General features: G+C 45.4%; 1 pseudogene; it reads left to right on the forward strand.

Annotated features, from left to right (window-relative positions):
- Positions 1-3868: 3868 nt before the first annotated feature.
- Positions 3869-9788, forward strand: part of LOC112066513 (zinc finger protein 2-like) — a 12572-nt pseudogene continuing 6652 nt past the window's right edge.

Here is a 9788-nt window from a genome sequence, read left to right on the forward strand (position 1 = left end):
ATACTTTAAAAGGGGTTTCAAAAAAATGAAATAATCTCTCTGGTGCTTAAATAAGCCCTATCTAAGTGTAAGAGAATTGAACACTTACCACACAAATTATTAGAAGCACACCATGAATCAACGCTTTAAAGAAAAGGATAAGCAATGCTAGGGAACTTTGAGATGAAGACAATATGGTAAATACAGAAAACCGGTGCACTGAAGCCTGGGACAGAGAATTGGTGGGACTACTAATCTCAGAAATTTATCTCACCCCCAGGCCTGTGCTTCTAAGAATAAATTAACCCCCAAGTCTCACATTAATAAGACAGAGGTGAGGAGGAGCTGGGGAGCAAGGCTACTGGGTGCCGGTCAGTAGATAACTTTTTTTTTTTTTTTTAATTTTGGCTGCACCGGGTCTTCGTTGCAGCACGCAGGATCTTCGTTGCGACATGCGAACTCTTAGTTGTGGCATGCGTGTGGGATCTAGTTTCCCGACCAGGGATTGAACCCGGGCCCCCTGCATTGGGAGCGCAGAATCTTAGCCACGGGACCACCAGGGAAGTCCCTAGATAACATTGATAAAGCCAGAATCGTGATTCCTTAGAAAGTCCAAGAGAAAGCTGGCTGTGGATGTCAAGTTCCTAAGTGGTCTGTCTTATCGATGTGGGACTTCCGCGGTAAAAAGGCAGAAAGTAGTTGAAGTACCCATGTTGGGGTGATGGGGATCCTGGTGAGAGTCTTCCTTGACTATGCATTAACAAGAGCCTGAATGTACAGGGGAAATGTATGTATCAGCTTATATTGATAGTAGAAGTGTGAAGATCATATGGCACCAGTGTGGGAGACAAGGACCCAGATCTGGCCCTGGAAAACTGCAGTAACTTTCCCCTCCAGGACCATTAAATATGAAATCAACTTGAAAAGACTCTAAGCCCTATGCCCGAGTCCAGGCATTTTAGATCAGTGCTGCCCAACAGGAATATAATGCCATATTTTAAATATTAAAATGAAACAGCAAAAGCTAATTTTAATATTTCAATCAGTGTTTGAATTTCATTCAAATATTTTTAAAACTTCAAAATATAGTCAATATAAAAAGCATTGAGATAGATACTACAGTTTTTTAAAACTAAGTCTTCAAGTACTTTATTCTTACAGCACATCTCAAATTCTGACTAGCCACATTTCAATTGCTCAGTAGCCAGCCTGGGCTAGCTGCTACTGTATTGTATAGCACAGTTTTGCAAAATCATCAGGGGCTGTTAGAGGTAAAAGGTAAGGGATTATTTTGATCATTGGAGACGTTAGAGGGATGCTTGCTCCTGGCCACGTGGCAAGCACTGTGTACCTGCAGAAAGCAGTCTTCCGCTTCCAGTAGGACAAATATCTGGGTGGGGTCCAGGCTGGGGAAATCTGTTGTCACTACCCCTCAGACACATTTTTCAACAGCTCTCAAAACAGCTGTTCTGATCTCTATGTGCCTGCCTCCTTTGTTCTGAGTTCGATCAGAGCTCAAGTGGAGAGAAGACGTTACTTGATGAACCTCTAACCCCAATGAGGATATGGAGGAGGAAGTATCCAAGGTTGCTAGTTAGGGAAAGTTAAAAGATACTTCACGTGATCATGTATTTTATCTCTTTCTGAGCAGGATATTAGAATCCATTTATTATGATTCTGGAGGGAGGAGGAAGCTCTATTAGAATGGGCAAAGCATGAATGGGTGCTGGCAATGGACACTCCAAAACTGTAAATATAAAACAGTGAGGAAAATTATAGCCATGATGATAAAGTGGAAGGATTTGTCCCACTGTTTCCTTTCTGATTCCATGGTTTGGCTGCTTAAAAAGCTAGATCCTGGGAGTTAACTACTACAGTTATCACAGTAAAGTTAATGAAGTGGAGCCACCTGCAGCTAGTTCTCTGCTTCATCTTGTTTCTGTATCAGAAGATAGTTGCAAGTCACCCCTTGATCGATATGCAGCCATTGATCTAGCTAACACATTCTTGTCTATCCCCAGTAGCGGATCCACTAATAGCAGCATAAATGTAACTTCACTTAACACTCTAGCAATTTGCTTTTATTGTCCTGCCACTGAGATATTTAAATTTTTTGCATATATATAATCTGATAAAGCAAGATTTGAATATTAAAATACTGAAGTTACTCATTACATTATTAATAACAAGTACCTGCAAAAAAAAGAAGAAAAAGCCAATACAAAAGTATATGATCACGTTGGTCACTGCTGTGGGCAACTGAGGCTCGATCTTGCTGGGACCTAAGGAGTCATGGTGAGTGAGCCTCAGAACTGTCAGCCCTTGATACGGAAATGAGGAGTGTTTAACTACCAGCTCCCACACCCAATTGGTTAAGTGCTGCTGAACGAACACCAGGGATTTCTGTAGCCTTCCCTGGTTGCAGAGTCAGAGAAACTCCAAGAGGAAAGTGAGAAGTATGGGATACAACCAAGATGAGGTGTTATCTGATTATATCTGTGCAAAAGTGATTGCTGTAGCATGGCTGGGGTAAAATTTGGGCCAAGGAATAAGGTGGTGCACCCAAAGTGTTCCACATGAGGGTAGAGAGTGATTTCATGTGAATATATTGAGTTTGAGATGCTTGTGAAATATCCAAACAAATATGGGAATGTCCTATAGGCAGACTGAAATGGAGAAGAGTGATCCCAGATATATAGGTGATATCTGGAACTATGTGAGTGTAGGGAAATTGCTCATGAAGGTGTAGTGTAGGAAGAGACCAGGGTCTAGGACAGGTCCTTGGGGAACACCAACATTTAAGGGGCATGAAGAGAGGAAGAGCCCTTAAAGCAGAGTGAATAGAAGAGGTAAGAGGAACACCAGGTGAGAGCAGGGTCACAGAATTCAAGAGAAAAGGCTCTCAAGAAAGGGAATAGTCAAAAAGCATTCAATGTTGCCAAAAAAGCATTCAATGTTGCCAAAAAAGCATTCAATGTTGCCAAAAAAAGCATTCAATGTTGCCAAAAAAAGCATTCAATGTTGCCAAAAAAAAGCATTCAATGTTGCCAAAAAAAAGCATTCAATGTTGCCAAGTGGTCAAAAGGGACAAAGAGTCTATTGGCATTTGTCAGTAACTTAAATGGTTGCGCCAAGGTCATATTGGAATAAACTTGGTTGAGGAATGAGTGGGATGTGGAAGGTAAAAATAGCAAGTATCCGCAATGCTGAATAGTTTGACTTTGATAAGAAGGAGAGAGGATGGTAGTTGGAGGCTGATGTGACACTGAGGGAAGATTTCTTTTAAAACGTTAGAGATGTGAACATTTATCAGGGTGCTTTAGGTCTAGGAGACAGAAAATGCTTCCCCAACTTGCTTAAGCCTGAAGGTGCTTTATTGACTTTTACAATTGCGAACCCCAGGTGTAGCTCTGTTTATTGTTACAATTACAGAAGGCAGAAAGAATGGAGGTGAAGGAAGGCAAATTTGTAGATTTGATTACGGTCAAGTATGGAAATTCTCTCTGAGGCGTCTTCCCCACCCACACCCTCCCGAAGTGAGGGAGACGATGAAGTAGCAGGTGCCTGAGAAGGGTAGAAAATGTTTAAAAGTATCCTCCTGGAGAACTGGATAGCAAGCTGCCTAGGAAACAGAGCCATCCGCCGTAGGGTGACGGGCCCAGCTGGGGCAAGCGAACAGGGCTATGAGACCAATTTGGCTCTTTACTCATCGGCTTTCCTCCATATTTACTAAAAACGGCGAGGTTGCACCTTTTTAGCGATGGACGCGAATACCCCGTTGCTACCTTAGGGGGCGGGGCGTCGTCAGTGGGCGTGGCCTAGTATCGCCGCTACCCCGGAGGCCTTCTGGGGATCGTAGTTTTCCGAGCGCATTTTGCGCAGGCGCTTTGCGCTCTTTGCGCCTCACGCGGCTCCGCGAGCGGGGCGGCCACCAGGGTGAGGACCTAGGATTGGGTGTGGTGGGAGAGGCGGCCGGGCAGGGACGTGTTGAGGAAGGGGCCGGGAGGTAGGGAGCGATGCGTAGCGCCATGACCTGAGGGTGGAACCGAAATGGGGTGTTTTCGAACTATCCTTGGCCGCCGCTTCCCCGGCTGACTTTGAACCGGCCCGCCGCGGGGCAGGGGAGCAAGCGCTAGCTGCGGGCCTAGCACGACTCAGGGTGAAGACGTGGCTGCGAAGTGAAGCGAGGTCACGATAGCCTGGCCCCCGAGTGTTAGATGTCGTGTTTGGGGGTGCGCAGGGCCACGGTCAGCAGTGCTGTCCGCCGGGTGGGACGGCGCATTCCCTCCCCTAGCTTTCCTGACCGAAACTCGCCGTGCAGTCCCCCTGCTTACCCGTCCTAGGGGCCCAGTGCACCTGGATTGAACTGGCTCCGCGGAATCCTGCTGATCCAGCTTTCCCGGAAAGCACCTGATGGGTCATTTCTCTGGGTTCCCTGGACATGGTCCAGGGTTTCAACCCCTTCCACCCGGCCTCTTGCAGCTGCCCAAAGGCTCTCCCTGTTCTCATCCTCCGTGCCGCTTTCCCACACCAGTCAGGCTTTCTTGCAAAACTTGGTATTTCGATTAGTCCGCAAAGATTTCTTGAGTACCAAATATGTGGAAGTAGTTTTTCTTAGAGTGAGGAAAGCAAGATTTGGCTCCGAAGATTCATCATCTACTTAGAAAGATAAAACAAAAATACAAATAACTATAGTATAAGATAGTATATATTAGGTGATTGAGACAGAAATCTGAGAGTTCAAAGAAGATAAATGACCCTGACCCTTTATTTCTTGATGTGGATTCATCTGGGAGTGGATTGGAAACGAGTTTATAGGCTTGGCTGGAAACTTGCATAGTTTCTTTTCATGGCACTGGTGGGCATCTTAAGATTGATGCCCACCTTTTGGTTTTGTGAGCCACGTTGGATGCTGTGTCTTCTCTGTATCCTCAGGACCCCAAAGAGCTCTAAGAAGAGAGGTCTTGGTAGCAGAACATGAACAATGAAACCTCAGGTGAGGGAACTGGGAGGTTTTGCTCCTTGTCTTAGGTCTCTGGGTTGCAAATTACAGAAACTCAGTTCAAACTAGTATAGAGGGGATTCATTTTGAGAATACTTGGTAGGTCATGAAACCCAAGGAGAAGACTGCAGGTGTGCCTGTAAACTGGAACCAGGGGCCGGAACAAATTCAGGGCCCTCTTGTAACCCCTCGCCTCTACTTCTGTATATATTTATGTTTCATATTTTCTTGTCACTGCTGACTGGCTTTTTCTGCTCTCGGATGGCGTGACAAAATGTGACTGTCAGGGGTTCCCAAGTTTTCATTCCCTCAAGTGGAACCTCATGAGAAGAGACTGACCTCTTCTTGGTTCCTCTTCCAAAATTCCAGGGGAAAGACTCTCATTGGTTAAGATGCCAATCAGCTTTGGCCAGGAAGTGAAGTCATTTTTTATAAATGTTCCGGTGTGGGTAAAGATTTTCCTTAAAAAGTGTGAAGTGTTGTTGGCAGATCTCAAGAGACAGAACAATAGCTGCCTGTCACTCACCTTGAAATACTGCTACTAGGAAAGCTACTTTATATAGAATAGTAAGCCTGGCCAGGCCTGGCTCTAATCCCTTTCTCCAAGAACAGCTCCTCACCCCCCCAACCTCGCTCCTTGGCCACAGCTGATTGGGCATGAGGTGGAAACATGATTTAAGGTCATTAGGCTCTCAGTGGCCAACAATCAATAGTGTCTTGAGAATTTCAAGTAGGAGACACAGAGACCAGGGCCAGTTAATTGTGGGTATTACATCAGTAAGTCCAAGAGGACTTGTCTGTACAGAGGAGAATTTTGAGAGCATTCTCTTGAGGGATGAAAAGACACAAGACTCATGTTCCCTGATGGCTTTAGAGAGCAGCCTTTGTTCCAGCACCATTCTCATTTGCAGTCACCTCCAGGCATGTGTCAGATGCCCTGCACACACAGAAAGTATAAATAGAAGCTTGCTATTGGCCACTCTAAAGGTTCAAAATGGTATATCCAGGTTCTCTGTCTAGAGATCTCAAGGAGCAAGAGATAAAGATGCATAGCACCATCATTGTTCCTTCCATATCCAGCAGGCACACAAGTCTACTAACAAAAGAAATTTTAAAAAATAGAAATAAAATCTGACTGGTAGTGGGTCATAACCATAGTTGGAATCCAGAAGATGGTGCCAAACTTGCCTTATCCCGTTGGATTGTATAGCAGTGTATCACATGGAGTCAGCCTCGGGTGGGTACTGTTGGGTGCCTTTACTCCTAATTCCTTTTCCTCTTTCTACCCTTCTGCCCTCTCTACTGCCTACTGACTACATCTTGCAATAGCATTTGTGATGAAAGCCCAGGAGACTATTTTTCTGGCATTCTTTGTGGACTAGCTTGGGGAGACCATTATTCTTGGCTCCACTCCTCGAAGGGTCTTTCAGATTCTCATTTTAAAACTGACAGATGAACGAATCTTTCCCTTGAGAATATTATTACCTCTTATGTCTTCCAGGTGCTTTCACGTCATAAGGTTGAGAAGGACTGGAGAGAAGGGTATATAGATTCTGCCTCCTGCCCCGGATGTATCGTTAGTCTGTGTAGCCTGCCTCCATTTTTTGATATTTGACTGCTGACAGCTTTTTAAAGCCTCACCTCTCCCTTTTCCCCTTATGTCCCACACCTGAACAAGCTGACGAGGAAGCCTGAATGTTCTCTCCTTTGACATCAGCAGGAGATTCAAACCACACAAGCCCATTCCTATGGGCATGTGGGAACCCTCACCTTGGCCCCATCCCCTAACCACGATAAAAACCCAGGCCAGTCTCCTTTCCTTGCTCCCTCAAGCCATTTTGAACCTGCTTGAGAGGCCTGCCCTGCTCTCCCCCAGAGACCTCAATTAAATAAATAATAATCTTTTTTCATACTCTTAGTGTGTGTGGGTGTAGCCTCATCAGTCTCAACATTGGCACCAAAGTTTGGGTGGGGTCCACCTGCCTCTGCAGGTGACTATAACAGTCCCTAGCTCTCTGGCTAATACTTTATCTCCCGTGGTCCTCTGTGACACCAGCCAGTGCTGCAGGGCTCTGGTCAGTCTATCCATCTTGCTTGGTTCTGCTGCCCTTTGTCTGTTGCTGGAGAAGCAATTGTATTGTCTTGGACTGACCATTGAGTAGTATCATTTTGAGTACAGCCTCCTAGTTCTGCAAGAACTTTAAAAATGACCCTAACAAAGAAACTGACTGGAATTTCTAGCATCTGGCTTCTGATTCCCTTTCTTTTCTTGGTTTTTTTTCTTTTTTTGGTGGGGGGGCACACGGCACAGCATGCAGGATCTTACTTCCCCAACTAGGGATCGAACCCGCGCCCCCTGCAGTGGAAGCACAGGGTCTTAACCACTGGGCCGCCAGGGAAGTCCCTGATTCCCTTTCTCTTGGCTGGATGGGACCCAGTCAGTTTCTTAAACCTGTACTTGAGACCCCTGGCAATCAAAGGAATTAGGACAGGAGGCCAGTGCTCTTTAAACCCCAGTAGGGGCTACAACTTTCAGGAGGCCTGGATGCAGTTTGATTATAGTGTCCTTATAATGCCCACTGTACCCTAAAAATAACACCTCACTTGCCTGAACTGCTTGAGTATATTTCTGGTCCTTAGAACTAAACAAAACTTGACTAATACACAGTCGTCTATTTGCTTTTACTTTTTTTTTAATTCTTGACCATACAGGCATTAGCTTTAAAGAAAATATTAGTAGAAGCATCCTCCGGGTCATAACTGAAAAGTCCAATTGAGTTATTCATTAAATGTTTATGTCAAAATGCTACAGAGCACAATGCTGATTGTAGATATATTAAATGGGGTAAAAATTAACCTCAGTGTAAACTATTTGATTTTTAATAGTTTTCCGATGTGGGAACAGAGTTCTGTTCCCAGGAACCTGCCAACTCCAGAACAAAGTTGTGGCAATATCCATAATATACACCCCCTGGGAAAGGGTGAGTTTACTTCTGGGTTTGCTTTGCTCTTGGTAGGGTATTGGGTGTAAAGGCCGTTTCACACCTCATTGTTAGGTGGAGATTTTCTAGCCTGGGTCTGACAACTGCAAAATGGGATTGTTCTCCATGTCTCCTTGTCCATAGCTCTGCCATCTCTGGACTGGTCCTTTTCCAAGAGAACACAGAAGAGGAGAGAATGGCAGCTGTGCTACTAACAGCCAGATGGCAGGTGAGTTGGACCTCCTTCAGTCTGAAGCTTCCTTGCCAGCCAGAGAGTGAATGCCTTGGAGACTGGTCCCGTTCTGGTAAAGGTGGGCTCTGTAGAGAATACTCACTAGTACCCTGTCTGGCTCCAGATTCTCTCCTCTCAGACCATACAACACAGCAGCAGAGACCTTCCTTCTGAGTCACCCTTCATAAAGCCTTGGCAGCCGGCCCCCTCAGGAGTTGATCATCATTGGGGAGCAGAGGGTTGAGGCAGCTCTGTCCATAGCAATGAGTCTGGTGGTCCATGGGCTCTCTTTCATGAGAATATAAATAGTCTGAATCTTCTAGTCTGGACAGGAAGTTATCTTGCCTTTCAAAGAGGCGCTGTGTCTTTGATGCCATTCCTCTAGTTTCGGTTCTTTAGAGCAGCAGTCCCCAACCTTTTTGGCTCCAGAGAACGGTTTCATGGAAGACACTTTTTCCACAGACCGGGGGCGGGGGCGGGGGTGTAGTTCAGGCGGTAATGAGAGCGATGGGGAGCGGCTGTAAATACAGATGAAGTTTTGCTCGCTCGCCTGCTGCTCACCTTCTGCTGTGCGGCCCGGTTCCTAACAGGCAGTGGACCGGTACCAGTCTGTGGCCTGGGGGTTGGGGACCCCTGCTTTAAAGTATCCTCAACTGAGGGTACACCCATCATGGGTCTTCCCTTGACTTGAGAACCAGCTGGTCAGGCTCAGATCTCATGGATCCATAAATGTTCGAGCTGGAAGGGACTTTAAGATGATCTAATCTAATTCTTTCATTTTATAGTTTAAAAAATTGAGGCTACCTAACAGTGTCCCTGAAATTTGGGGGTTCTGCCATGGGTACGATGGTATGAGGCCATAACCAAGAGTTTCATGCCTCAGGTCACAGACCTGTACCTCTTCCTTAAAACATCCAGTCCCCTTGACATCATCAAAACCATTTCTTATCCATTCCATTGTCTTCCAGTGCTGTGGTCTTTATGCCTCCTCAGTGATACATAAAAGAAGACACATAAGTAAGAATATGTTTGTCTTTTTAGAAGGTACTCAGGTTTAAGGATGTGGCTGTGAAGTTCTCAAAGGATGAGTGGAAGCAGCTGATTCCTATTCAAAGAGCCCTTTACAGGGAGGTGATGCTGGAGAACTATCAGGATTTTGTTTCTTTGGGTGAGCATGACTTTCCTCAGTGACTCAGAATCTGCCATCCAGTGTGTGTGTAAAGAATATGGCCCTTCCTTTCTTACTGGGACAGAATTGTGCACCTTTGAATAGATCCCCGGGAAGGATAGAAGAATGCTTTGTGAGTTTATATACTTTTTGTTGTTTGTTTGTGTTTAACTAGTGACATCCTAGTACTACTGGGATTTGGTAGATGCCTCACGGAGCTGCTTTAAAAATATATTGCCTAGTAATAATGTAGTAATGAAATCCTGCCTCCTTACCAAGAGGTAAAGAACAGGTTTCTGTTGATGTCAATACTCACTCAAAAGACATTAAAAGACATTAAAGGGATTTCCCTGGTGGTGCAGTGGTTAAGAATCCGCTTGCCAGGGGCTTCCCTGGTGGCGCAGTGGTTGAGAGTCCGCCTGCCGA

Source organism: Physeter macrocephalus, chromosome 12 (assembly GCF_002837175.3).
Source record: "Physeter macrocephalus isolate SW-GA chromosome 12, ASM283717v5, whole genome shotgun sequence".
Lineage (NCBI taxonomy): Eukaryota > Metazoa > Chordata > Mammalia > Artiodactyla > Physeteridae > Physeter > Physeter macrocephalus.